Source organism: Canis lupus, chromosome 9 (genome assembly GCF_011100685.1).
Source record: "Canis lupus familiaris isolate Mischka breed German Shepherd chromosome 9, alternate assembly UU_Cfam_GSD_1.0, whole genome shotgun sequence".
NCBI classification, from domain to species: domain Eukaryota; kingdom Metazoa; phylum Chordata; class Mammalia; order Carnivora; family Canidae; genus Canis; species Canis lupus.
Window position 1 is genome coordinate 41,961,895 of NC_049230.1, and position 26,207 is coordinate 41,988,101.

The 26,207-nt window shown below is 48.8% G+C and overlaps 1 protein-coding gene across 6 annotated transcripts in view; it reads left to right on the forward strand.

Annotated features, from left to right (window-relative positions):
• The window catches only part of KSR1 (kinase suppressor of ras 1), a 155,735-nt gene that overhangs the window by 9,947 nt on the left and 119,581 nt on the right, over positions 1–26,207 (forward strand). Inside the window, exon 1 of one of the 6 annotated variants that reach the window (XM_038548218.1) lies at positions 24,866–24,981. The exons of the other annotated variants lie outside the window; for them this stretch is intronic. The gene's annotated coding sequence lies outside the window, so the exon portion shown is untranslated. Of the gene's footprint in view, positions 1–24,865; positions 24,982–26,207 lie in introns of those variants that run through there. 6 annotated transcript variants of the gene reach the window in all.

Genomic DNA, 26,207 nt, shown 5'->3' on the forward strand with positions numbered 1-26,207 from the left:
TGAACTGGGAAAGAGGGAAGAAATTGTAGGCTTATAGTTAATTAGCTAAGCTTTGTTTTTATGATGCTGGGGTCCCATTTGAGATTCCAGTTTAAATCAGGTGGTTTATGGAGAGGTTAGGGACTCCATAGACTTGCCAAGCTGTGTGAGGTTGCCTTATCGAGGGAGGTTCTTTACATAGGGAAGCACAGTGTGTTGTGGGCATCACATGAGCACATATATATATATATATTTTTTTAATTTTTATTTATTTTTATTTATTTATGATAGTCACACAGAGAGAGAGACAGAGAGAGAGAGAGAGAGAGAGAGAGGCAGAGACATAGGCAGAGGGAGAAGCAGGCTCCATGCTCCCGACGTGGGATTCCATCCCGGGTCTCCAGGATCGCGCCCTGGGCCAAAGGCAGGCGCTAAACCGCTGCGCCACCCAGGGATCCCGAGGTATATTTTTTTAAGACGTATTTCACTTAATTCTTCCACCTGGGTGACGAAAACAGTCCACTGGAATCCTCACTCTTGCTCTCCCTGTGTCCGTGTCCCGTTCCCCCCCCCCCCCGGCCCCCACCCCATGCTGGTTAGCCTGGTGTCAAGGGCACACTCACTCTGGGCCTCCCAGAAACCTGGAGACCCTACTAGCTGGTGGGCAGAAAACGATCCCAGAGAAATGCAGATGGCTGTGGGTGTGTTTGAGCCTAGGGCTGTTGAGGGCAGGGGAAGGGCTGGGCTGCGGACGAGGAATGCTTTTTAAAACAAAAAAGGAAATGCTGGCCTAGAATGGGAAGGAAAGGAAGCTGCTGGCTTTTTGAAAGGAGGAGCTCTCTCCAGCCCTTTGGCTGATGGGGGCCTGGGGCCGCTCTAGAGGTGCTGGGTGTGCTGCCTGAGGTCTCAGAAGTAGCTGGCCTGTTTCACCCTTTTTTGTTTTCTTCAGATTACTGATCAAATGGATGCACAGTTTCCGAAATGACTATCTATGTTACAAAATGGATCTATCATCATAGGCAACTTTTAGTGCAAGCTTACTCCATGCCTCACCCCCCTGTTAGGAGTTACATGTGCCATTTACTCCCCTCAGCAGCCTTGTCAGGAAGGTCCTCTGGTTATCCCCATTTTACAGAGGAAGAAACTGAGGTATAGAGAGTTTAAGTGACTTGCCCAGAGACACACAGCTAAGGAGAGACCAAACAGTGAATTAAACACAGACATTTTTTTTTAAGGTTTATTTATTTATTTATGATAGACACACACAGAGAGAGAGGCAGAGACACAGGCAGAGGGAGAAGCAGGCTCCATGCCGGGAGCCCGATGCGGGACTCGATCCCGGGACTCCAGGATCGCGCCCTGGGCCAAAGGCAGGCGCCAAACCCCCGAGCCACCCAGGGATCCCCAAACACGGACATTCTTAATTACCTGCTTATACTGCCTGCCTTGCATCTGCAAACTCCTCTCCCTTTGTCCTGAAAAATCTCTTGGCATAGAATAATTTGTGTAGACCCTGGTGGTCTTTTTCTGGGATCTAGAGGGCAGCTGCAAAGCCTGGGCTGGGCCCTGGTGATTTTTACATGAAATGCCTGGGTTGGGAGTTTTCATTTTTTGAAAGCTCTCTTAATGGGGATGCCTGGGTGGCTCAGTGGTTGAGTGTCTGCCTTTGGCTGCAGTGTAGATCAAGCTCCCACAACAGGGAGCCTGCTTCTCCCACTGCCTGTGTCTCTGCCTCTCTCTCTCTGTCTCTCATGAATAAGTAAATAAAATCTTTTAAAATAAAAAAAAGAAAGAAAGCTCTCTTATGGAAATGTTCAAACATGTACAAGAGTAGAGGGAATGATATGATGAACCCCCAAAGTAGTGATCACCCCCATTTTCAGTAACAAGCAGCCCTAGCTAATCTTGGGCCCTCTATGGCATTTTCCCCCTAAGTAAGCCTGCTTTTGAGAGTGGTGGTGCTGGGCAGTTGGCCTTAAGCAGAGTGAGCCAGGGAGGTCTTCTAGTCCAGCCCTCTGCCTCCGAGCAGAGCCGTACCTACTCCAGCAGGCGGGAGGAATCTCTATACCTTTCCTCATGAAATGACCGTTTCCATTCCCTCTGGAAGCTTACTCTGGCTTCTGGCAGCCCACACAGTGCAGGGAGGCCAGGTCATCAGCTAAGCCAAATCTCCTTCCTGTGCCATTTGTTCTCAGATGGTGAAGTCCAGGAATGCTTCATCGCCTTCCTTCAAAGTCTCGCAGCCCTGCCATGGGCCACCAGACCCGTGATCATAGGGTGGCGGTCCCGATTTCCAGTCCACTCATCTCCCTGGCTCTAGTATCTCCTCTTCTAGCTTTTCTCTTGGTTTATCCACATATACCATGAGATGTGTGTATTTCAGCCAGCATTTATTGAGTGCTGCTGAATGTAGCCCTAGGGAGAAGTGTGGGTAAGGATGGGCAGACCCAGTTTCCAGGAGCTTCCAGGCTTGCTTGCCCTTCGTGCTTCTTGGCTCATGGTTCAGCTGTCCTTCCCGATGCCTGGTCTTGCGGACCACTCTCTGGCTTCTTTTCTGTGCGTTTTCTTGCCTCCAACAAAGGTGGTTTCCATTGTTATTTTGTCTTCTTTGCTTTTTTTTTTTTTTTAAAGATTTATTTATTTATTCATTCAGAGAGAGAGAGGCAGGCAGAGACACAGGCAGAGGGAGAAGCAGGCCCCATGCAGGGAGCCCGATGCGGGACTCGATCCAGGGTCTCCAGAATCACGCCCCGGGCTGCAGGCGGCGCTAAACCGCTGCGCCACTGGGGCTGCCCGTCTCTTCTTTGCTTTTTGCCAAGTATTCTCACAGGTGTTTCTCAGATGCCCTGTCACTTTTTGCTAGCTGCTTCAGATCTGGATTGGCCTCCCAAGTACAGTCATGATGTCATTACAGGAAAGGACAGTCTGGACACTGAGGGGTACAGTGAGGACCTCAGGGTATGCACAGGCTCTGGGGGCAGAAGGTCACGTTCACGTCAGGACTCTACTCCTTGATAGCTCTGTGACCACGGCAGGTTCTTTAGTTTTCTGAACCTCCGTTTCCTTGTTAGTTAAAAGGGAATAGGAATATGTTTCTTTGGGACTCGGGTGAAGTGTCCCAAATACAGATACAGAAGGTGTGATGGACAGTGCCTGGTAATAAGGGATTCAGTGCTTTTTAGCCTCCTCTCAACCTTGTTCTTTTTTTTTTTTTTTTAAATTTTTTTTTTAATTATTTATTTATTTATGATAGTCATCAGAGAGAGAGAGAGAGAGAGGCAGAGACACAGGCAGAGGGAGAAGCAGGCTCCATGCACCGGGAGCCCGATGTGGGATTCGATCCTGGGTCTCCAGGATCGCGCCCTGGGCCAAAGGCAGGCGCCAAACCGCTGCGCCACCCAGGGATCCCTCAACCTTGTTCTAAAACACTTTTCCATGATTCTCTTTTGGTCATTTTAGTTGCTGCATGATATTCCATCCAGTGGACATGCTGTAATTTGCCAAAGCATTTCCCCTATTGTTGGACATTTCGGTTGTTTCCAGATTTCTGCTATTGTAAACAATGTGACTGTAATCATCTTTGCACAGGCGCCTCTTTATTTTTGTTCCAGTTCTGAATTCATTTCCTTGGGATAATTCCCAGGAATGGAATTATTGGGTCAAAGAGCATGGATATTTTTCGTGATGGGAATTGCTAAACTGTTCTCCATTTTATGCTTTTTGGATGATAACTATCTTAAAAATCATACTCTTGTGTAAATATCTTGTTTTTTTGTTTGTGTTTTTGTTTTTTGTTTTTTTTTTTGCAATCTTCTTGCCATTTCTTCTTCTCCCCCGCTTTTTCTTTATTTTTACTTTTTGGCTTTGTTAAATTATTCCCCACCGTTCTGTCTTTTATATAATTGACAAGTAAAACTGTTGACATATTTAAAGTGTGGAAATCTTTCCCCATCCTGAATTTGCTGTTTATTTCTCTTCTCTGTGTATTCATTCAGGGACTCCTGAGCATCTCCTATTTGCCAGGCACTGTTTTAGGCCCTAAGAAAGAAGCAATGAGAAAAATGAGTAGTTCTTTTTGGAAAGAGAGAAAAGACCAAAGCCATCAGACAGAGAAGGGGACCTGGGAGAGAGAAACCTGGAAGTGTGTTTGAGTGATGAAACTGGGGAGAAGGTTGCTGCTTGAGGTTGGGTGGCCAGGAGAGGCCTCCACCCCAGAGGTGATGTCTGCACGGAGTCCTGACAGATGAGAAGGCAGCAGTCTTATGGAAGCCTGAGTGAAGAGTATTCCACGCAGAGGAACCAACTTGTGCAAGTGTCCTGGGGCAGAAATGAGCCTTGTATTTTCAAAGACAGGAAAGGAGGCCAGTGTGCCTAGAGGTCAGTGGGAAGTGCTGGTCCCTGAGGACCCTGGCTTGGCTATGGGTGATGCACCATGAAGTCAGGGATTTATAGGCAGGAGTTTGGGCCTGTTTCCCTAAAGTTGGGCTATGGTGAAGAATTCCTGTACTAATCCAGCAGGTATGTGTCAGGCACTATTCTGGGATGTAAGAGTAAATAAGAAAGAAAGTCGGCTTAGTGGAGGAGTTTGTAGATGAGTAAGCCGCTAGAAGGTGCTAGTGAGGGTGTGAATGAAAGCCCATAGGACCCGCATAGTGACTCATCTCTACATCCTGAGGTGTGCAGGGACTTGGGAAATGTTTCTTGATTTGAACCAATCTGTGCTCTGGGCCACCAGCCTTCACCCATGCTAACTGAAACTCAGTTTTCTCCTGTAAGGCCTGGCAGCCACAGCCTGCCAAGTTGGGGGGTGGGGCAGGGGATCCTGGGCCTCTTGCAAGGAAGGGGCCCTGAGAACTGAGGTTGCCAACTCAGAAGTGGTGCTGCTGATACCAGGTATGAGTATCTAGGTGCCAATTATGGGAAACAAGCCTGAGAAATAGACACGGGAAACCCCCTTCTTACTGAGCTACTCTGCCCTGGCCCATCCAATCCGGGCCAGGCACTCTGACTTGTGCGTCTTCTTGGGGATATAGACGAGAGAACACTGTGCTTTTCAAATATTTTCTTCTTTTTGGGTAGAGCAAAGATCTGGGGGATGAGGTCTGAGTAGATGATCCTAGATGCTCAGCCTCTGGGCAGCCTTGAATGTATCACCTAGTGAGCTGTGACCCTGTGGCGGTTCTAGGAACTGGGCTGTGGAAGATGTTGGCTGCCATTTTGTTTGGAGCAGGCTTGGTGACTCATAAGCTATAAGGTGCTCTGATAGCATTGAGTTGGAGGTCAGCTTTGGCTAGCTTCTTGGGTTTCTAGTAGATGAGTTTATTGCCAAATGGGAAGGGAAGGCCAGATTCTAGGAATATGGTATCTTGGGCTCCCCATGTCCTCCTTCCTTGTTACAGCTAATCAGAGGTAGACTTGTCCAACTTCCACAAATCAAGCTTTTTATAGGTGTTCTCTCACTTAACTTCTCAGTAATGATAACTTTATCAGCCTACTTTGTGAATGAGAAATAAGGCCCAAAGTCATACAGTAATTGGTAGAGCCGGGGTTCAAATCTAGAATGGTCTGAATTCACATTCGTGTTCATTTGTCTGCACCCCTCAGAAATCTGCTGGACCTTGGGTCTTGTTTGGAGCAGAGAGGTCAGAAAAGACCTTTAGTAACACTCTTAGTGTTACTTTAGTAACACTCAGCGTTTTGGAAGACATAATGCTAGGTGGAAAAGGGTTTGAAAATCTCTCCTTTTCCACACTGTTTTGAACTAGATGACCTCAAAGTTGTAAAGAAGAGGAGTTGACCAGAATATTGGAGTCTAGATTAGCAGGTGACCCTTTGCAGCAGAAAGGAGGCATAGGGGGAAGGTGGATGACCCCTGGTGGGGAAGGAAGATGGAGAAAGAAGCATCCTTGAGTGGGAGAGGGTGGGGGGAGGCAGGTTCAGAGCCAAGGCTCTTTATCTGACTCCATCTCAAAGAACTTGGCTTCTGTTTCAAAGCACTCTGGTTAGAAAGGCAGCGTAGTGGGTAGCACTTGGGCCTGGTGCCGATGACTTGCAGGCACAGTTGTGTTTCTTTTTATTTTTTTTATTTTTTAAAGACTTTTTTTTTTATTTGAGAGAGAGCGTGAGAGAGAGAGAGCGCCAGCGAGAGAGTGCGTGTGAGCACAAGTGTGGGGAGAGGGAGAGGGAGAAGCAGAGGAGCAGGGAGCCTGACTTGGGGTTTGATCCTGGGACTCCAGGATCATGACCTGAGCTGAAGGCAGATGCTTAACTGACTGAACCACCCAGGCGCCCCCCACAGTTGTTTTTCAGGTCTGGTGGTGGATTTTAGGGGAGAGAGAGAGAGAAGGTAAGTCCCTGGGGAGATTCCCTTTGGTGGCCCTGAGGCACCCTGGCCCAGGGGACAGAACAGAGCAAGGAAGAATCCATCAGCGAATGGAAACTTGTCTCTTTAGGGGACAGGAAACTTTTTATGTGTGGTTGGTCTGGTGGTTTATGAGGCGAGGGGAGCAGTAGAGACAAAGCGCCAGGCCGGTCTTGCAACTGCATCTTTGACAATTTTGAGAGTTTTAGGAAGTAGTTTAAAGAAAAAAAAAAAAAAAAACTAAAAAGAAACCAAAAGCCAAAGATGTCGCTTAGTCCTGATACCTGTGTGTGGCCGGCCATGCAGGCTGCGATTCACCATGTGACTGGTGACAACTGGTTTGTTCACATCTTCCCCCACCTCTGGTCCCTCAACCAGAGGGGGCTTCTGACTATTCTTGGAAAGAGCCTTAGGTGGCCTCAGATGACCAGAGCTTGTCTTGGGCATCTAACAACTGAAACTAAACTTCCTCTCAGGCCCTGGTGGGTTTAAGCAGTTTCCTGGTCTGGCAGGATTTGTTTTCTTAGCACCCTGTTGTCAAAGCCCCAATCCACTTGTCACAGCTAACTGACCTCTGTCACCCTGTGGCTGCCAAACTAGACTGGGCTTGTGTTCTGCAAGTCACACTTGCTGTTCTCCTGAGGAAGTGGAGCAGGAGTGGGCTCCTGGGGTCCACTGCCTGGGCTCGCCACTCCTGCCTCCTCTTCCCTTTTTAATCACAGGATGGATTCCTTTTTTTTTTTTTTTTTTTTAAAGATTTTATTTATTTATTCATGAGAGACACACACAGAGAGAGAAAGAGAGACATAGGCAGAGGGAGAAGCAGGCTCCACGCGGGGAGCCCGATGTGGGACTCGATCCCAGGACTCCAGGATCACGCCCTGGGTTGAAGGCAGTGTTAAACCGCTGAGCCACCTGGGCTGCCCTTTTTTTTTTTTTTTAAAGTAAATTCTGAAATTCTGCCCCTGATATGGTGGTAGAACTCCTGACCCCAAGATCAAAGCTCCCATGTTTACCAACTGAGCCAGCCAGGCTGCCCCCACAGGGTAGATTCTTGGTCTTGTTCTGGAAGGCTCTGCTGGCCAATATAGGACTGGTCCTGTATTTGGATAAAAGGCCAGGAGAATGAGCAGTACCTTGTAGGTACAAGCACAGATTTTGGCACTTGCTGACCTGGGTTCAAGGCCCATTCCCATCCTGGCTAGCTGTGCATCTTTGGGCAAATTGCATAACCTGTCTGAGCAACAATTTCTCCATCTGTGAAATGGGGATTCTAATAGGATTGTTGTTCATCATAAGTGAGATGAGCCAAGGAGGGCACAATGCCTGGCACAGAGTAAGACTCTTTGTATTTGTTTTCTCAACAGGTATTTCATTAGTGGGTGCAGCCCCCACTATGGGCTAGGTCCTATTTTAAACTGGGGGGAAATAGTAAACAAAACGGACAAAGATATCAGGTTGGGAGATGGTAAGGCAGTGAGTGAGTAAGTAAAATAGATTGTTAAAATGTGACTGTGCCGTGGAAACAGAGTAGAGAAGAGTGCCAGGGGCAAGCGGTGGTATGATTTTTTTTTTTTCTTTTTTAAGATTTTATCTACTTATGAAAGAGAGAAAGAGAGAGCATGGAGGGGAGGAGCAGAGGGAGAGGATCAAGCCGACTCCATGCTGAGCACAGAGCCCAGTGCGGTGCTAGATCTCATGACCCTGAGATCATGACCTGAGCCGAAACCAAGAGTAAGATGCTTAATGGACCAAGCCACCACAGTGCTGTAAGGGATGATATAATTTTAAGGGACGGATCAGGATGCTGTGCCGAGAAGGTAATATTTGAATAAAGAGCTCAGAAGGCTAGAGAGGGATACCACAGGGATGTACCTGGGAAGGAGCTTTGGAAGCTGAGTACCAACCAGGGCAGGGGCCCAAGGGAGTGAGTTGGAAGCCATGACGTGCCTCCAGCTGGTGCCTGGGCGACACACAAGGAGGTGTCACGCTCAAGGGAGCCAGGAGCCTGGCAGTGAGGAGGAAGGAGTGATGAGAAGGGAAGGTTATGATGGGTACCAGGGCCAGAGGTGGCTTTTCAGTGGCCTCTTGTCCATCCTGTCGAATCGTACAGGGATTTTGAAACTCAGCCCTCATTTCTTATTAAAGAATGGGGTTTGGGAATGGTATACGCACTAAACCTGTGATCAAAAGCTCTGTTGCTGACTAATGAAAGTACTGGGAAGTGGGTCCTGTTTCTGACTGAGGGTGGGTGGCAGGGTATTTCTCTCCTCATCTATAACATTGGGACAATAGATACGCTTTGACTCTGTTCATCCCTCCAAGGGAGCTTATTCTAAGGCAGAGTTTTTTTTTTTTTTTTTTTTTAATTTTTATTTATTCATGATAGGCACACAGTGAGAGAGAGAGGCAGAGACACAGGTAGGGGGAGAAGCAGGCTCCATGCACCGGGAGCCCGACGTGGGACTCGATCCCGGATCTCCAGGATCGCGCCCTGGGCCAAAGGCAGGCGCCAAACCGCTGCGCCACCCAGGGATCCCTTATTCTAAGGCAGAGTTATTCAGTGGAAAAGAAATGCAAAATTTATGAGGTTATGTGTATTATCTGTAATACAAAAAACCCCCACCCAGACAGATGTCTGGCGGCGAGGTCATGGTTAAACATGCCATGGTATAACATACGATGGGTTATTCCATGTACAGCTGCTCTTAGGAAGCCTGGGTGATAACATGATCATATTTATGATATTATATTAAGTGAAAATATACAGAATGCAAAATTGCATGTATATAGCATTTGTAGTTCTATAAATGTATAAAAATATATCTGCACCTGGAAAAATCTAGAAGGGAAAAGTAACGTGTGTGGAAGTGTTTCTGGAAAAATTCCTTTATTATCATTATTATTTCCATTCATTCGCTTATTAAGGTAATGAATATTTGAGTGCTTGCCAGCCTTGAGATGGGAGCTGGGGCTCAGACATGGTGGCAGATCTGACCTGAGTCCCCTTGCCCTACTTTGCTCAGCCTTCCTCTCTTCTCAGTGCCCCAGGACTGAAGGCTAGCCATGTGGTATGATACAGAATTCAGATCTTCTGTAGTAATAATGAGACTTGGTCCTGCAGCTTTTGCCCCGGGGTGTTCAGGCCTTTGTTGAGCTGGTCCAGGATTTGGCTGAGAAGCAGAGAAGTTTCCAGAGCCGCCACCCCTCCTGAGGCAAATAAACTATTCCTAGCAAGCAGTCCTGTGGGAGCAGAGCCTGCCTGGCACCGAGAAGGCTGGTTTGGCTGCCTGGCTTGAGCCATGCTGGGGGCACCCAGTCAGTGTCCCCGTCCTTGTGACAGTGAGGCTGTGTGAGGGACTGTCCCAGAAAGGAGAAGTGCTGCTGTGGGCTCTGTCTCTAGGTGCCAAACACTCACAGGGTAAACGTTACCCATCACACTGTCCCAGGAAGCTGGTGGTTGGCTCAGAGAGACTCTTGTGGAAATATTGGACAACCACTTCTGGTTCTTGCTGTCCACACTCTGAGTAAAGTGCTCTGGGTGTTTGGACGATGGATGGAGGTGATAAAGGGACATTTATGACAAAAGCAAACAGTGATTGAATGCTCTTGATTCTGGGCTCTTGGCTGGCCCCCCAGAATATCACACTTTGCAGCTGCCCTGGGAGGTTGGTGAGTTCTCACCACATTGCATAGGAGGGAACTGAGGCCCAGAGACCCAGAGAAGTGGATTAGCCTCCGACATCACACTGATGGGAACAGAGCGGAGATCCAAATCAGGATCTGGCTGATGATGGAGCCCTCGCCTTTGCATTTTCTGTGTTACAGCACACTTTGGCTACACAGAAACAAGTGTCACCAGTGGTCCTCTCTCTGCCTCCTACTTCCACTCCCCTCCTGTCCCTCCCAGAATGCCATTGCCTCTCCCTTTGGCAGCCCCTCCACTTGGCATACCACATGCTTCCGGGACAGCCTTCTTTAAGAAGTGTGATTAGAGCCCTTTTGCATTAAAGGAAGGATTTCCTGTCTCTTTAAGGACAAAGACTGGGTGACCTCTTTATCCAGAAGTTTCAGGGCCTCATACAGTGCTTGGCACATTGTAAGTGCTGAGTAATTAAATGAGGATATATTGTAATAGTGCTAAATTAACCTCACTGTGTTCCTAGAGAAATCATGTGAATCAATGTAGAAGACGCTCTAGTGCAGAAGTTGGGAAACTGGCCTCTGGAATCAGATCTAGACAGCTTGGGTTTGAATTGTACCTGTGCCATCGCCTGCTTCCAATCTTGGTGAGGTTATTGTTTTCCTGGGTGTCAGTTTTTCCATCTGTACAATGTGGAGAGGGGTGGTGGTGGCAGGCAGTCATAGTATGGTTAGGGCTGCTGTGAGGATCAAATGTGTGAATGTGTAGAGCGTGTAGAAAGAACTTTGCCATGGTAAGCACTTGATAAACATGAAGTCTTGACTGTTCCTAGCTATGTCACTCTGTGACCCTGGATAGGTCTCCTCAGCTTCAGGGAACCCCATTTCTAACATGGGAGGTGAGGACAGTCATAGCTACTTCATGGGGTCATTATTGGGGTGCTAAGAATAGGATCCGTGTCATAAGACACAGGGCATTGCAGGCATTGAGCCAATGTGCCTCTCTCATCCTGGAGGGCAAGGGCCACCCTCAAACCTGCATGAGCCCCACCTACTCCCTGGGCCTGTATCAGTGAGGAGACCATGGTGTGCGTCCCTGCCAGCAAGCCAGGAGAGGACGAACAAATGTTGAGTTGTAGGGGCAGCACTGAAGCTGAGTGCACCTCTCCTCCTCACCCACCTGACTTGACTTTGCTTTTCCCTTTGTTCATTCTGGGACAGGTGAGGCAAGGTGAGAAAGGTGTCCTCCTAGTGCAGGTGACTGAGGCGGGCCACTGTGAGCCTCCCTGGCCCACACCTGGCTCTCCCTGCTTAGACCTTGAGCCCCTCCTTCCTCCCCGTCAAGCACCACTGCATTCTTGGGAATGGCTGACGCTTGGATTGTGGTTCAGGCTTCCCTTCAAAGGTGGTCACCCGGGCAGCCTGAGTGGCTCAGCGGTTTAGCGCTGCCTTCGGCCCAGGGCGTGATCCTGGAGGCCTGGGATCAAGTCCCACGTCGGGCTCCCTGCATGGAGCCTGCTTCTCCCTCTGCCTGTGTCTCTGCCTCTCTCTCCGTCTCTCATGAATAAATAAATAAAATCTTAAAAACAAACAAACAAACAAACAAACAAAACCAAAGGTGGTCACCCCTGGCCTCTGCTGGCAAGTTCTGGCCTCTGCTGGGTTTCCTGGGTGAGGGATGGTGGGTTCTGGCTGGGAGGAGGAAGGGCTTCAGAGGCTGTGAACCACAGGAACAGGAGAGAGTTGGAACCATGGATCCAGACTGTTGAAAGGAGGGTTGTTCCCAATGCTCTGCAGGCACAGCTGGGGTGAGACCCCCACTCATTTGGGGTGTGAGGATCGCTGACTAATAGTGGGGCTATGGTTGGGGTAACTGCTGCCATTACGGGCATTGGGGTCCAACGCCATGCTCTGCAGGACAGCTGGCCTTATGGGCAGGGGGTTGGTGGGTATCGTGGAGAGAGGAATACAGAGAATTCCTCTGTGCTTGGGTAAGTCTGAATGTAAAGAGGGTCTTGGTGAGGTCGAGGGAGAGATCTAATGATGAAGAGTTCATGTGGGGCCACCTGGGTGACTCAGTAGTTGAGTATATGCCTTTGGCTCAGGTCGCGATCCCGGGGTCCTGGGTTCGAGATCCTCCTGGGGCTCCCCTGAGGGAGCCTGCTTCTCCCTCTGGCTATGTTTCTGCCTCTCTCTCTCTGTGTCTCTCATGAATAAATAAATAAAATCTTTGAAAAAAACATGTGAGTGAAGTCACGTCAGCCCCCTGCTGAGAGCCCTTCAGTGACTCCCAGTCCACTTGGTATAAAAGCCAAAGTCAAGGCAAGGGTTTTTCTCCTCCTTTCCATTCTCACTTTGCCTCCACTCTATTGGCCTCCTTCCTGTTGCTTGAACACACCAGGCATCCCATCTGGTGTCCTACCCCCAGGTGCCCATGGGGCTCGCTTCCCCTCCTGAGTGCGAGAGGTCTTCCCCAACCACCATGGGTAAAAGCGCACCCTCCCTGCTGTCTCACCCCCTTGGGCTTTGTGTCTCTCCCACACCTTCTGCCATCCGTGCGTGCTGTGTGATGTTACTTGTGATTGTCTTCTTTCCTCACCAGAATGAAAGCTCTAGAAGGGTTGGCATTTATATCTGTTTTAGTCATTCACTGATCATTAACACCTAAGGAGAGTGGACCCTTCAGTAAAATTCAAATGAATCAAAGAAAGAAGAAAGTCCGTGATAAAATGTCCAGTGCCTGGTACAGTTTGGCTGTTGGAGCCCAGTGGGACCCACAGAGTAATTTTCCAGTTTCGGAAAGTCAGAGTCATTGTAACATCAGTCAGGCATCCAGTGGGTCTGGCTAACTGTCTCTTAGTTGTGTGTATGTCTGTGTGTGTGTGTTCTTCTGTGTCTGCCAGGATGATGCTTGGTGTGTCCCAGGCTTCATGACAAAGCTTGTAGCTCTGTGCCACAGGTATGATGAGCTTTACTACTTGGAAAAATGTTCATAATATACCTTTAATAGAAAGAAATAGGTTATTCAATGGTATGACACCAATGAAAGACATGGAAGAAAAAGAGAAGGTCGTGCATATGCTTCTTAATGGTGAGTGGCTTATCCCTGAATTGTGGAATAATAGTTATTTTCTTCTCGATGCCTTTCTTCCCCAATTTTTCCTTAGTAAATATGCATTTCTCATAAATTAGGGGAAAATGATGTTATAAATGCAAAAATATTTTGGCTGGATTTTCATGTATTTAAAAATGTGACAGGGACGCCTGGGTGGCTCAGTGGTTGAGCGTCTGCCTTTGGCCGAGGGCGTGATCCTGGGGTCCTGGGATGGAGTTCCTGCTTCCCCCTCTGCCTGTCTCTGCCTCTCTCTGTGTGTGTCTCATGAAAAAATAAACAAAATCTTAAAAAAAAAAAATAAAACGTGATAAAACATTCTCATGTTTTTATTTTTTAAAAAAATTTATTTATCTGAGGGAGGAGGGTGGGGAGGGGCAGAGGGAGGAGCATACCCCCCGTTGAGCAGGGAGCCCCATGAGGGTCTCCATCCCAGGACCCTGGACCACAGCCCAAGCTGAAGGCAGATGCTTAACTGACTGAGCCACCCAAGTGTACCCCCTCAGGTTTTATTTTTATGCCTATTGTAATGTTTTAACCATGTGATTACCAAGGCCTTGTTCCCAACTTAATGCAAATATCTGCTCAGGTGGTGTGGTTTGAGTCTACAAATCAAAAAGATAGATTTTTTTTTCAGATATGTGAACTAGGAGCTCGAAAACAAGGAGGGACAAAATGGAAAATTCACAGAGCAACCTGTTGACGGGTTCTTTGAAGTGAAATGATGTGTTCTTAAAAATTATCTAAGACCAGGAAAAGAGAACGTTAGATCCTATCAGCTCAGTTACGAGTGACATAAAAATAACAAGACAAGTGCTTTTCCTCTGAGACTTTCTGTGCCGTGTCATTCTGAGATTATTAGACTGAGCTTCCCTTCTAGATGAAACTCTTGTTGAGCAGCCATTTGAAAAGCCCGAGGCCCATCAAAAAGGCTGTGATGTGCTGCCCAAACCCCTTTCAGGGTTTGTGCCCCCATCCTAGCTGCCAGGAGTGATGGCCACTGACAGCATAGCTGAGTCCCTCCCTGGGATTGCCTTCAGCTAAAGGAAGCCTTCTCTTCCCAAGCTGACCCCTCCCTCCATCCAAAGATGGGGTACTGAAGCTGACCCCTTGCCTCCATTTGGGACACCTCGAAGGGCCATCCCAGCTGAGTTCCCCATGGGTCTGACGACTGGTGTCCCTGCCTTGCTGCCCAGGCCTGCTTACCTCATGGGTGTGGACTGCTCCTTCAGCCAGACCTCTACTTCAGAGTCTACTTCTTGGGAAATCTGACCTCAAACCCTGATTTTCCAGTGAGGAGGTTGTGGAGAAGCGGGACACTCCTTCTGAGCTCTGGCCCTCCTGGCTGTCAGGAGCGTGGCTCTCAGGGTTGCCATCTGGTGTCTTCTTGCCCTCTTACTTCATTCAAAACAAGTGGCTTGGATTTTTTATTTTTTAAAGATTTTACTTATTTATTTTAGAGATCGAACAAACTGGGGGGAGGAGCAGAGGGAGAGGGACAAGCACACTGTGTGCTGAGCACAGGGCCCAATGCAGGGCCTGATCCTGGGACTCTGAGATCACGACCTGACCCAAAATCAAGAATTGGACACCCAACTGACTGAACCACCCAGGTGCCCCTAAGTGGCTTTGATTCTTGGGGTACTCAGTAAAACCCAAAGGCTGCAGACATTGGCCTGCCTGCCTCTTCAGCTGTGGCTGCTCCCAGAGACTGGCCCTGACCGCTGGGGACAGGTTGTCTGCCACAAGCTGTGCCCTCCAAGGGTTTGTGGGTGTGGACCTGAAAGGTCTTTACCTTTGCCCAAGCAGATCTGTTCTGCCCAGGCCAGAATCTTTGGCGGCCCTTCGCTTGCGGCTGTCTAAGCACTGGGTTTAACTTTTTCTCTCCCAACTCTCAAAATATTCCCAAACCGGGTGGCCTTTTGTTGATAAGCAGATGGACAAATGGAGGACAGTAGTAGCTTCTTAGCATTTGGTTGGCGGCCGCTCTTCTTGACTGCAGGGCCGAGTTGCGCTTCTGCAGCGTGGCGCTTTGCCTGAGCCTCCTGCCTGGCTCCTTCTCCCCATCCCTTGAATCTAGCCTGTCGCCCCCACAGAGCTGCAGAGCTGCGATCATCGCCCCTGGGCCACACTGTTTCAGGCCTTCAAGCTTCCTCTCCCTGGAATGCCTGGAATTCCCCCCTTGTCTCCCTGGATGGCCTCTCTCATCTGTTTCCTTTCTCTTTCCTGTCCTATCTTTCCCCAGCAGGGAATGTGCTGGGCTTGGGGCCCTGAGCATCTTGTTTTTTTGAGACTTCCCTTGTCTTTGTTCCTTTGGGGCCCCCTGCTCTGTGAATGCTGGAAGCTTCTCTCCTGTCTTTTCCTCTGCATGGTGCATTTCCTAGCTGGCCCTCTGACCTCCAGACTTGCTCTTGCATACCTATCGGGAAGGAGATTTTGATCATGTGTTCCCAACATGGGTATTTTCACCTACAAATTATGTGCACCTACTGCTGTGTTACTGTAGCATGTCCATTATAATGATACATCTATACCAATAGACTTTTGAGAGGATGAGATAAGGAAAGTTCTCTTCTCCTTATCTGAGGAAAGCACCCCTGAACTAGAATTTCTGAGTTGAGAGCACCTCTGAACTAGAATTTCTGAGTTGGGAACTACTTGGGGGTGTGTCAGGGATTGTGTCTCCCCTGCCTTCTCAGTGCCTGGTACAGATCAAGTGTAGGGAAGTTAGTGTTTGGGCATGAGAAGTATTTGCCAGAAAGCAGACAGTGCAGGGAAGCTTGGGTGTTCTGATGCTCTGCGTCAGTCCCGGTGATTGGGGGTCCCTGTGGGGAGCCATCCCCCCAGGAGGCTTATATCCTGTTAACAACTTTCAGAGGGTGATAATAACACTACTAACACTTTTCATGTATTTGGCAAACATTTATTGAGCTCCTAACGTATGCCCCAGACAGTACAGCACGGATTGATAGTGTAGAGGCAGACCTCATCTCAAGGAGTCCTGCCCTCGGGATGAACTGACCAGTAGGTGTCTAATGCCTGTCCAGTGTGATGGGAGGCGCCCAAAGAGCAGGGGGTACCTGTGAGTGAGGGGGTTGGAGGACAGAGGTGACTTCTCAGAGGAGGTGGTTCTTGGTCTGAACCTCTAACCTTCCCAGTCAGAGGGGCACCGAGAACATTCCAGGCAGAGGGTAGGTATCCTGGGAGCCGCATGTTGTGTGTCATGGTGGTGGCACACCAGGAAGGATACCCCACATTGGTACCCCATCTGTAAACTAGATCTCCTGTTCTCAAGATCTTTTGAGGAATTTATGTGACTAAGTCCCTTTACTAGCACTCCTCTCCCTGTGGAATTGAAGGACTTATTCTCATTTTTACAGAAGTGGAGACATCCCAGAGAGGTTTAGGAAACTTCCCAAAGCCGAGCCTAGGTTAGAACCCCCTCCCCATGCCCAGCCCACCTCCTTAGCCCTGCAGTACCACCCCTGCCTGCTGGATGGGCTGGCTTGGCCTTCATGGCAAGGGAAGTGGGGAGAGGGTCTGCTGTTCCCTTGGGCCATTGTGGAGCTGGTTCTGCCATCAGATGGGGTGAGTGTGCCAGGTCTCCTGTTACACAAACCCTTTCACCCAGGCTGTCACCCTCTCTTGGTGTCAGCATGTAGGTCATCAGGGCCCTCGGTCTGGAGCTGAAGCAGAGAAGACAGCATCATGGATGGATCCTGGGCTGTAGACTTATTTGGAACTCCTGGGGAAACATTTCCCTTTTAGAGTCTGGGAGGGAGTGGGAAGTAACAGTCCTGATTGGCCCCTTGAGGGCAGAGTAGATTTAGAGGAAGTCCAGACCCTTGCTAGAGCGTGGGTTCCTGTGAACAGGGCTGTGTCTGGCTCAGTGGGTGGGAACGGGCTTTGGAGCCCGGCAGACCTCAGTTGGCCGTTTGCTATCTCTGTGACTTTGGACAGGTTACCTCCAAAACCTTGACTTCCTCCTCTGTAAAATGGGTTAACAGCTGACTCTTTTCATAGGACTGCCGTGAGGCCTCAGCGAGGTGTCCTGCGCAGAGCTTAGCAGCATGACTTGTATGTTGAATTCAGCTCTTCGGTAAATGTTCTCCAAAGGTTAGCTGTTGTAATTCCCGCCCGTGCTCCCAGTGTGCCTGGGGTTGGGTGCTATTTGTTGAAAAGAACATATGAACTCAAGTTGGTTAGCAAGTATTAAATAAGGAAGTATTAAAATTTGGATTGAGTTGTTTCTGGCCTCCAATAAATGAAACAGGCGTGGTAGGTTTTTACTATAGGGGGTGGGGGGAGCCGACCAGTTTTCTTAAACTCCCTCTGGTTCTGAGGTTTTATGATTCTTCTGCATAGCCCTTAAGGATTTTCTTCAATGTAAATACACTGACGAGGGTGGTATTTTGCCACCAGTGTCTGGTTTGGCTCCTGGTGCTTACCCACTGACTTTGGGGTCTGGGATCTAAGGCTGTTGAGTGGGTAGGTCTGGTGGTTGGTTGCTGGCAAGAAGACATCAGGGTAAGTACTTTCTCTACCCAGATGTGGTTATGACTGCAAAGTGGCCAGAATGTGGAACTCGTCCAGTTGCTTTGCTGGGCGTTAGTTTGCCAGGCAGTGGTTTGCCAGGAGGATGCCTACTGAGGATGCAGGAGTGGCCATGCCACCCACAGTGCCTGGAGGGTTGGGATGGGAGCCCTGGAGCCCCACTGCCTACCTGTCTGCCCTTCTGTGTGCTCACAGGCTGAAGGAAGCAGCCCAGGGAACATGGGGTCAGGAGGCTGCATTGGGGACTCCAACCTTGACTGTGCCTGGTGACTCTCACCCTGGGACTTGGGTGCCTCCCCTGATTCTCCCTGCTCCGTCTGTGGACTGGGGTGGGGGAAGGGAAGGGCTGCAGGAGGGTTTGACTAGGCCAGACAAGTGGTACTCGGGTTTGAGCAGCCTGGGCACCCCTGGTTGAGAGACTTAAAGTGGAGGACACTTCCTGGGGACTTGGCTTCTTTTCCTGAGTCTGCCAGTCACTCATTGTGTGGCCACAGATAAGACACTCAGATGTTCTGGGCTGCAGCTTCTTCAGCTGCAAAATGGGGAAACTGGCCCCTTGGGTACTTTCCCGATTTATGATGCCAAAACACCCTGGAGGATTGCCAGGGACTGACTCTTTCTTTCTTTCTTTCTTTCTTTCTTTCTTTCTTTCTTTCTTTCTTTCTTTCTTTCTTTCTTTCTTTCTTCTTTTTCTTTTTTTTAAGATCAGCAATTCATGCGTGTGGTAAAAGATACTGAAGGTTGTAAAAGGATATAGAGTCAAAGGAAACCTCCCTCACACTGCACCCCACTGTTCCCTGCCAGTTTCTCTTATTAGAAGCATTTACTTTGAAGATTTTCTATGCATAGGCACCCACCCTTAAAAAATTTTAATTATGAAATATATCTTCAAAAGCATGTATAGAACGTATATGCAGTTTAAAGAATGATAAACTGAACATCTGTGTCCCTACTACTCAGGTTGAGAAATAGGAAAATTCCCAGTGTTTTAGAGAGAAATCTTCCTGTTTTCGGTGTTCCTCATCTCGTTTATTTGCATGAGCATGCTATTTACGCTCTCTTGTCCTTTTTTCTACACTTATTCTACTTGGGAGATTGGCTCACATCAGGACATGTAGAAGTGTATTGTTTTATTTATTTATTGATTGATTGATTGGTTTTATTTATTTATTCATGAGAGACAGAGAGAGAGAGGAGGCACAGGCAGAGGGAGAAGCAGGCTCCATGCAGAGAGCCCGATGTGGGACTCCATCCTGGGCCTCCAGGATCATGCCCTGGGCTGTAGGCGGCGCTAAACCGCTGAGCCACCCGGCGCTGCCCTGTCTTGTTATTTTTATTTTAATTAATTAATTAATTAATTAATTAATTAATTCATTCATTCATTCGAGACAGAGACAGAGAGAGCAGAGACATAGGCAGAGGGAGAAGAGAAGAAGGCTCCATGCAGGCAGCCCGATGTGGGACTCGACCCCGGGACTCCAGGATCACTCCCTGGGCCGAAGGCAGGGGCTAAACCGCTGAGCCACCCAGGGATCCCCTGTCTTGTTCTTTTTAATAGCTGCATAACATTTATTCTATACGGGTGTGCCATTTTATTATTATTACTATTTTTTTCTTCCAATCCCCTCTTGCTGGATATTCAGGGTGTTTCCAATCTTTTGTCATTACCAACAATGCTGCAGTAATTCTGGCTTCCAGAAACTGGCATTAATCAAAATAGGCCATAAGAGGTCTTATTGCATCAGCCTCCCTGACCTGCCAGTCATTTCTAGAACAACATGGAAACGCTCTTGCAGGAAGCACTGCATGGCTCTGGCATACAGAGCCATGGATGTCCTGTGCCACTTTCTTCAGCCTCTGCTTGCGCCTTCCTAGAATCAGCATGGCCCGTCTGCTGCCACCGTTTCCCCAGTGCCCCCCGGGGCTGGGTCTTGGGGGTTGTGGGATCCCTGGTCGAGTGTTTGTCATGGGTGCTGGAGAAGTGCACTGATGGGAATACAGCTATAGGCTCCCCTCCAGGCAGAAAAGTTCCTTTTCTTTTGATTATGCAATGTCCCTGCAGGGGCCTGGGTCTGCCCTTCTGCTTTTCTTCAGCTTTTTTGCAGACAGAAGTGAGGCAGGGGGGCTGGTTTGGGTGCTCAAGCCCTGGCCACGATGTGTTTGAGCTTTTGCTCCTCACATTTCCTTTGCTGCTGCTTCATCTACCTCTTCCTCATTTCCTCTTTCGTCTTCCTTTTCTCTTTCTTCAGCCCCTTTGAACTAAAATCCCTGGGAAGCGGGCTGATCCTTGCATCCACGTGTGTAGAAGTTGTGGCTGTTCTCTCCTTTCTTTCCCAGTTCTGAGTATGGACCATACTGGGGTGCCTAGGGGGCTCAGTCTGTTGAGTGACTTTTGTTTCAGCTTAGGTTATGATCCTCAGGATCGTGAGATGGAGCGCCCCATGTCTGGCTCCGTGCTGGGTGTAGAGCCTGCTTGAGATTCTCTCTCTCCCCCTCCCTCTGCCTCTTCCTATCCCCCTTCTCTCCCTCTCTAAAATAAATAAATGAATGAATGTAGACAGTCCCTCGTGGAGAAATGTGGTGGGCCCTAAGGTCTGAGGGCAGTGAATCGGCAGCATCGGGGCCTTGGCTGCCTTTTGCTTCTTCTTTCTCCCTTTGAGCAGATCTGCTGCTGGTCGTTTTTTACTTCCTCCTTCAGAGTCTGTGGCTGTGACATAGGGAGGACCTGCCTGCCCAGGAGGTCACAGACAGGCAGTGATAGGGATGATGGCCCCTGGGTTTTGAAGGGTGAGGGGCTGGGAGGTGGCAAGCACCTTCTTAAAGTGATGATGCTTCTTTGGTTCACCGGTCTGGGCAGAAAGGTGATGACCTAGAAGCTTGTCAGAATTGGTTTGGAGAGGCCAGCAGGCCTAGGTCTGGAAGCATTTTTGTATTTGTGGGTCTGCATGGATGGACTTGTGTGCTCAGTGCCCTTGCCAGAAAGCGGTAAAGGGCTTAACAAGTATGTGGACTTCGGAATCGGGTTGCCAAGTCTATCCAGGCTCCACCTCTTGTCCGCATGCTTGGAGGGACCTTATAAAAATTGATGAATCTCAGTTTCTACATCCATGAAATGGGGCTGTTGCAGCATAAAATGAGATTATCCTTATACAGTGTAAGGAAATAGTAAATGCTGTGTGTTAGCAATTGTTACCAGCCTTTAGGTGGTTTCTAAACATTTCAGGCAGAGTAATCCTTTTTTTTCCCCCTAGTAAAATCTTTTGTGGAAAGCCAGTATACAAAAGAAGGTGAAATGGGAGCAGCACTGGTTGGAAGGGTGGGATGGGGGTGGTGGGGTGTGGGCGGTGGAGGCACAGGGGTTTTCCTGCTGGGTTCCTGAACCTCTTTCCTGCAACTCTTAGGTATAATTAAGTTGTGCTTGGTACTGTGACAGTTCCTTTTTGCATGGTACTTTGACAGTTCCTTTTTTTTTTTTTTTTAAAGATTATTTATTTGAGAGAGAGCAAGAGCGAGCAAGAGAGAAGGGGAAGGGCAGAGGCAGAGGGAGAGTGAGAAGCAGGCTACCTGCTGAGCAGGGAGCCTAACGTAGGGCTCGATCGATCCCAGGACCCTGAGCCGAAGGCAGATACTTAACCAACTGAGCACCCAGGTGCCCCTGACAGTTACTATTAAAACTGAAAATATATATTGCTTAGGATTCAGCAGTCCAGCTCCTGGGAATCTGACATCTGACACAGACCATGCCTGTGTACCTATAGGTATATGTTCATCATAGTTTTGTCCAGTAGTAAAGAGAAAGACTGGATCATTTATGAAATACTTTCTGACTGTAAAACAGACAAGATAGATCTATGGACTCTCTCGCAATTATTTTCATGATATCTTAAGTGTAAAAAAACAGAGGGAGAATGATATTTGGCATATTCCTGTTTTTTCAAAAGCATATGCGTATGTGTCCATACCTCTCTGTAATAGATGCGCACAGACACACAGAACACTCCATCGCTCACCTGTGTCCGAGCCAGCTTGGACGGGTACTTCCTAGATTGCTAACAGGACTTGACTTTTGGGGGATTGAGGGGAAGTTGGCATTTCTAACTCTAAGGAGTTTTCCCCTACTCAAAAGAGATGAGTTCTTTGGATGATTTTGCTGATTGGCGTTTTCCTCCGAATTAAAAAGAAAGAGGCCATCCTAGAGCCAAGGATGGATGTGCCAGGGTTGCACAGGTCTTTGTGGAGAGAGTTGGGCTGTGGCTGCAGGCTCCAATGCTTTTAAAGCTAGCCTGGGAAATGCAGGCCCTGGCCTCTTCCCTCGGTTGGCCCCTGGGCAGGCTGGCTCTGTGGGCTGTGTTCCTGATACACCCTGCTTGCCATCTGTTTAGGAAGCAGTTGTTAGGCTGTTAGCAGTGCCTCCCCCCATAACAAGCCGCCCAGCTTCCCTGGGGCGATGGGATCACCCTTTAATTATTTACAAGGGTCAGCCACTTGATGGATCTCCCTTGCTGGAGACGGGCAGATTAGTTGCGGGTTGTGAGAGAGGCGGGACCAGGAGGGTGCGTGCAACAGCTAAGAGTGGGTGGCCTAAAAATAGAAATTCATGAAGCATCTAGGAAAGTAATTTTACACACTGATAGTCTCGAGGTTGTGGTTCATGGGTGAACCAAGCTCAAGACAGCTGGCCTAGTGCACATCAGGCAGGTTTTACTTTCTCATCAGTCTGTGGAGGGTGGGGTCTGCTTAGGTCCCCTGTTCATCGCTTTGAAATCTGTTCAAAGGTACTCCTGCTTGTTCCTAGTGCCCACCTACTGTTCTCCGAACCGCTGGGCCATCCATCAGCAAGATCCTTCTCCAGAGTCCGTAAACTTGAGGCTGAATACCAGCCCTGCCTCTGGGCCATCCTGCAACCTTGGACAGGCCACTTCCCCTCCCAAGGCTGAATTCAAGGGGTTGGATGAGGTGAGGCCCACGGTCTCTCAGCTCTAGAACATTCTGTGAGTAATATGCTCACATGTGCTGTTTGCAGGGAGGGGATATGAGCTAGACAGAGGCCCAGAAGTCGAGGCACTGTGCTTTAGTGCTTGCCGCCAAGCTCTGGGTGCTGATCCTGGCCTACCACATCTGCATTGAGACTGACCTGGAGCAGGAGGGGGTAGGTAGGACATGTTTTGAGCCTGAGCTCCGTACCCCGTGAGATGGGACTAGCAGTACTTGCCTTGCAGGCGAATGAAGATTTGTGACTATATGGTAAATTCCTGGCACGTGGTAAGTGCTTATCAAATGTATCATACACTTAGGATTTGGCATTCCCAACTGTGCTTGCTTTCTGTCTTAGCAGAAAAATGTATGCCATGTAGGGAGAGAGAGAGGCATTATCTTGCTTTAGAGATGCTCTCAAGTAGAAGGCATTGACACTGGGCCTTACTGACCTTTCCCAAAGCAATGTATGTTCCTTCATCATCCTGATTAAGGTTGGCATTCCCTGAACATTGACTGTGGGATGCATGTGACAACTCTAATCTCCTTTACTCCTCAGGAAACCCTTGGAAGTCATCGGGACCATTGTTCTCATTTTATAAAGTAAGAAATCGAGGCTCTGAGGAGTCAGGTGATGTGCCTAAGGGTCACCCAGCCAGTGAACAGTGAGGGCAGGACCGAAGCACATCTTTCTTTACGAGTCCTTACCTGTAATCATCAACATGAGCTTTTCAGAACACGGGATGCATTAGGGGACCAAGAAAAGCTGTAAAACACCTGAGTCAGACAGGAAGTCATGCACTCGAATTCCTTAATGTGGTAGATTTTCTAAGAGACGTTAATATCAGCTCCATTCCGGGCTTATGGCTTCTCAGACCCTGCAAGGTAGTGGAGCCCCGGGATACATTTGATTCGATGATTCAGTTTTCTGTCTTGTTTATTGCAAGTGACCTTGAATTACTTAAGACCCAGGGAAATGTGTTCTTAATTTTGCCCTTTTAACAATGTTGATCTCTCCACTCTAGCTCAGATTTAAATAACCCTTCTGTGTTGTCACACGCTTAAAAAGCAGCATCATGAAAAATCCCAACCCCAGACTCTCTGTAATTATGGGGTGGGGTGGAGAGGGAGGGGCACTGAAGGGGGAATAATGCGATTGGCAGAGCATTCTAAGTTGTGCTGGTTATATTCGGTAGCAGGGTTGAAGGCTTGTGCCTACTCCTGGAAAAATCACAAAGCAAAACGGCCCCTGCTTCAGTCAGGAGGCTTGGCTGTTTACTGTCTTTAATTTGGGGCACCTGAGGCTCCCATTCTGTGGTGTGATTGGCAGACTGGACTCTGATGGCCTCTGGCCTCTTTCTCCTCTGGCTGAGAGAAATGGAGCAGAGGCCTTGGAAATGCTCACTGGGTGCCATGAACTGGCACCGGGGCTCCTCTACCCCTTCCTCTGTCAGACAACAGGGGAAAAAAGAACAAGCTTCCAGGGACAAGTAGAGAATTTTATTTTTAGGGCCCTTTAAACAAAGACTTGGGATTTGAGAGTGAAATTGCCATGGGGTTTTGGGCAGGGAGCATATAGGATTATTCCTGGGGAGGGGGGCATATGCTGGGCTTAGATGGGGGTGTGTGCATTGTGCCTGGCTGGCTGAGCACGTGAGCACTATGGGCCTCCTGGCAGTGAGGAAGGGAAGGTGGGAAGGTGTCAGCAGGTGGCAGTAATTTGGAAGCTCAGCCTCTGAGTGAGGTTTAAGGAGACTGCATCTATCCTATCCCAGGTGTTAAAGCAAGTGCAAAGGGTGGATTTCACGTGCCTGGGGTCCTGTGCCTGGTGGGTGCCTTAACAGATCCCTGCTTGTTGGCGCCACAGCCTGCCATGACTCTACAGGGTTAATGTTTCCTTTGAGACCAGTCGAAGGACTGATACTTTGGATTCCAGAGACATGAAGGAACAGGTCTTTTAATTTACATTTAAAAGCGATAAAGAGCAGGAAAGAGATTTCTGGCATTTGCATTTTTTAAAAACCAACCCCATAAAACAGCTCTTGAAGGAGCTGTTTCCGAGATCTAGCTCTCGATCTGGGCTGGGAGCCCTCTCCATGTTGATGTCCTGACAATGGAAGCGCCTTCTCCGAGGGCGCGGTTGGGCGGCATCCCTTCCTAGTCCTCCAGGAAGCTGATTTTGGACCCTGGCCTCTGACTCAGTAATGTGGCCTGCTGGGTGGCTCCCTGCGCCTGGGAGGCGGCTCTGGCTCTGGCAGTGTCCCTTGGCCCGGCCCATGAGCAGGTGCCCCAGCTGATCCTGCTGTGATTCTGCGCCTTGAGACACAGGGAAGGGGTTTCCGGGCAGCACGGGTCCCAGGTGGGTGCAGCCGGGAAGGGTGGTGGCAGTGGTGGCAGGACAGGAGTGCAGTGAGGGAGGGGCTTCCTCTGGGTGGAGGCCTCAGGTGTGTGGAGTAGCTGTGAGTTTTGCTCAGAGCTGGCAGCCAGGGTGGTTTTCTGGCTGTCTCCTGGATCTGTTGGGCAGGAAAAGCAGTTGGAAAAGTTGAGCCTGGTTTTGGAGAGGGTGTCTGTTGGAAGCTTGGTCTTAGGGCAGGAGCTTGTGGTTTTTGAGAACAGGTAGCTTAGAGGCAGAGGAGACCGGGGTGTATCCAGGAGTGGCTCCTCTTCCTTACTCTCTCCCCCTCCCCACATCTCTACTCCGATCTCTCATTCCCTTGGCCTTATCCAGTGTCTTGGCAGAAAAGCAGTTTATTTGTGCATTTGCCCTTGTGTGGCTGTGTGCTAACTCGAGGAGACCAAGGGCCCCCTCAACACAGAGGAGGTGAGGTGCACCAGAGAGCCTGGAACCGAGTTCGAGGACGTAGGTCCTGGCATCTACCTGGATGGTGACTTGACCTATTTCCTGCATCTCCCTGGGATATGGCCCCCTCATCTGGCTCCAGGGGTGGAGACCAGTAATGAGACAGGCTTGGTGATCATTTCTAATGCCCCCTCCAACCCTGAAATTCTCTGAACAGTGTCCAGTAAGACTGTGTCTACCCGGTAACACATGACTGCCACGTAGGTATTTTAATCACTGCAGTTTCAGAATACCAGAGCCAGTTCTCACAGAGTTTTCATTGCTTTATCAACCTTGCAGTCCCCATGGAAATGGAGTTGATCACAGGCCTGTAGTGGGTTCAGTTTTCTTGGAGCTGGTCAGGCACAGACATTCTTTTCAAAGCCTGAAATCATGTTTTTCTGTTTTGTGAGATTATATTTGCCCTTAATGGTGTGTAAACTTTTGCTGCCCATGTTGCCTTGGGGAGCCCAGAGGGAACAGTTTGGAAAATGCATCCTTTTTGGGGTGAGATGCCATTGCTGTAAGCTTAATTTATGGCCGGGTCTTGTGTGAACAGACAGTAAATGTTTCTGAAACCTTACATAGGCCCTGCCACTGCCCCATGAGGACTGCCAGGCTTTGGTTTATTGGAACCTCATGGGGCAGTGGCCAGGCTTGGCTTTTTTTTTTTTTTTTTTTAAAGATTTTATTTATTAAAGAGGTATAGAGATCAAGCGAGGGGCAGGGGCAGAAGGACAGGGAGA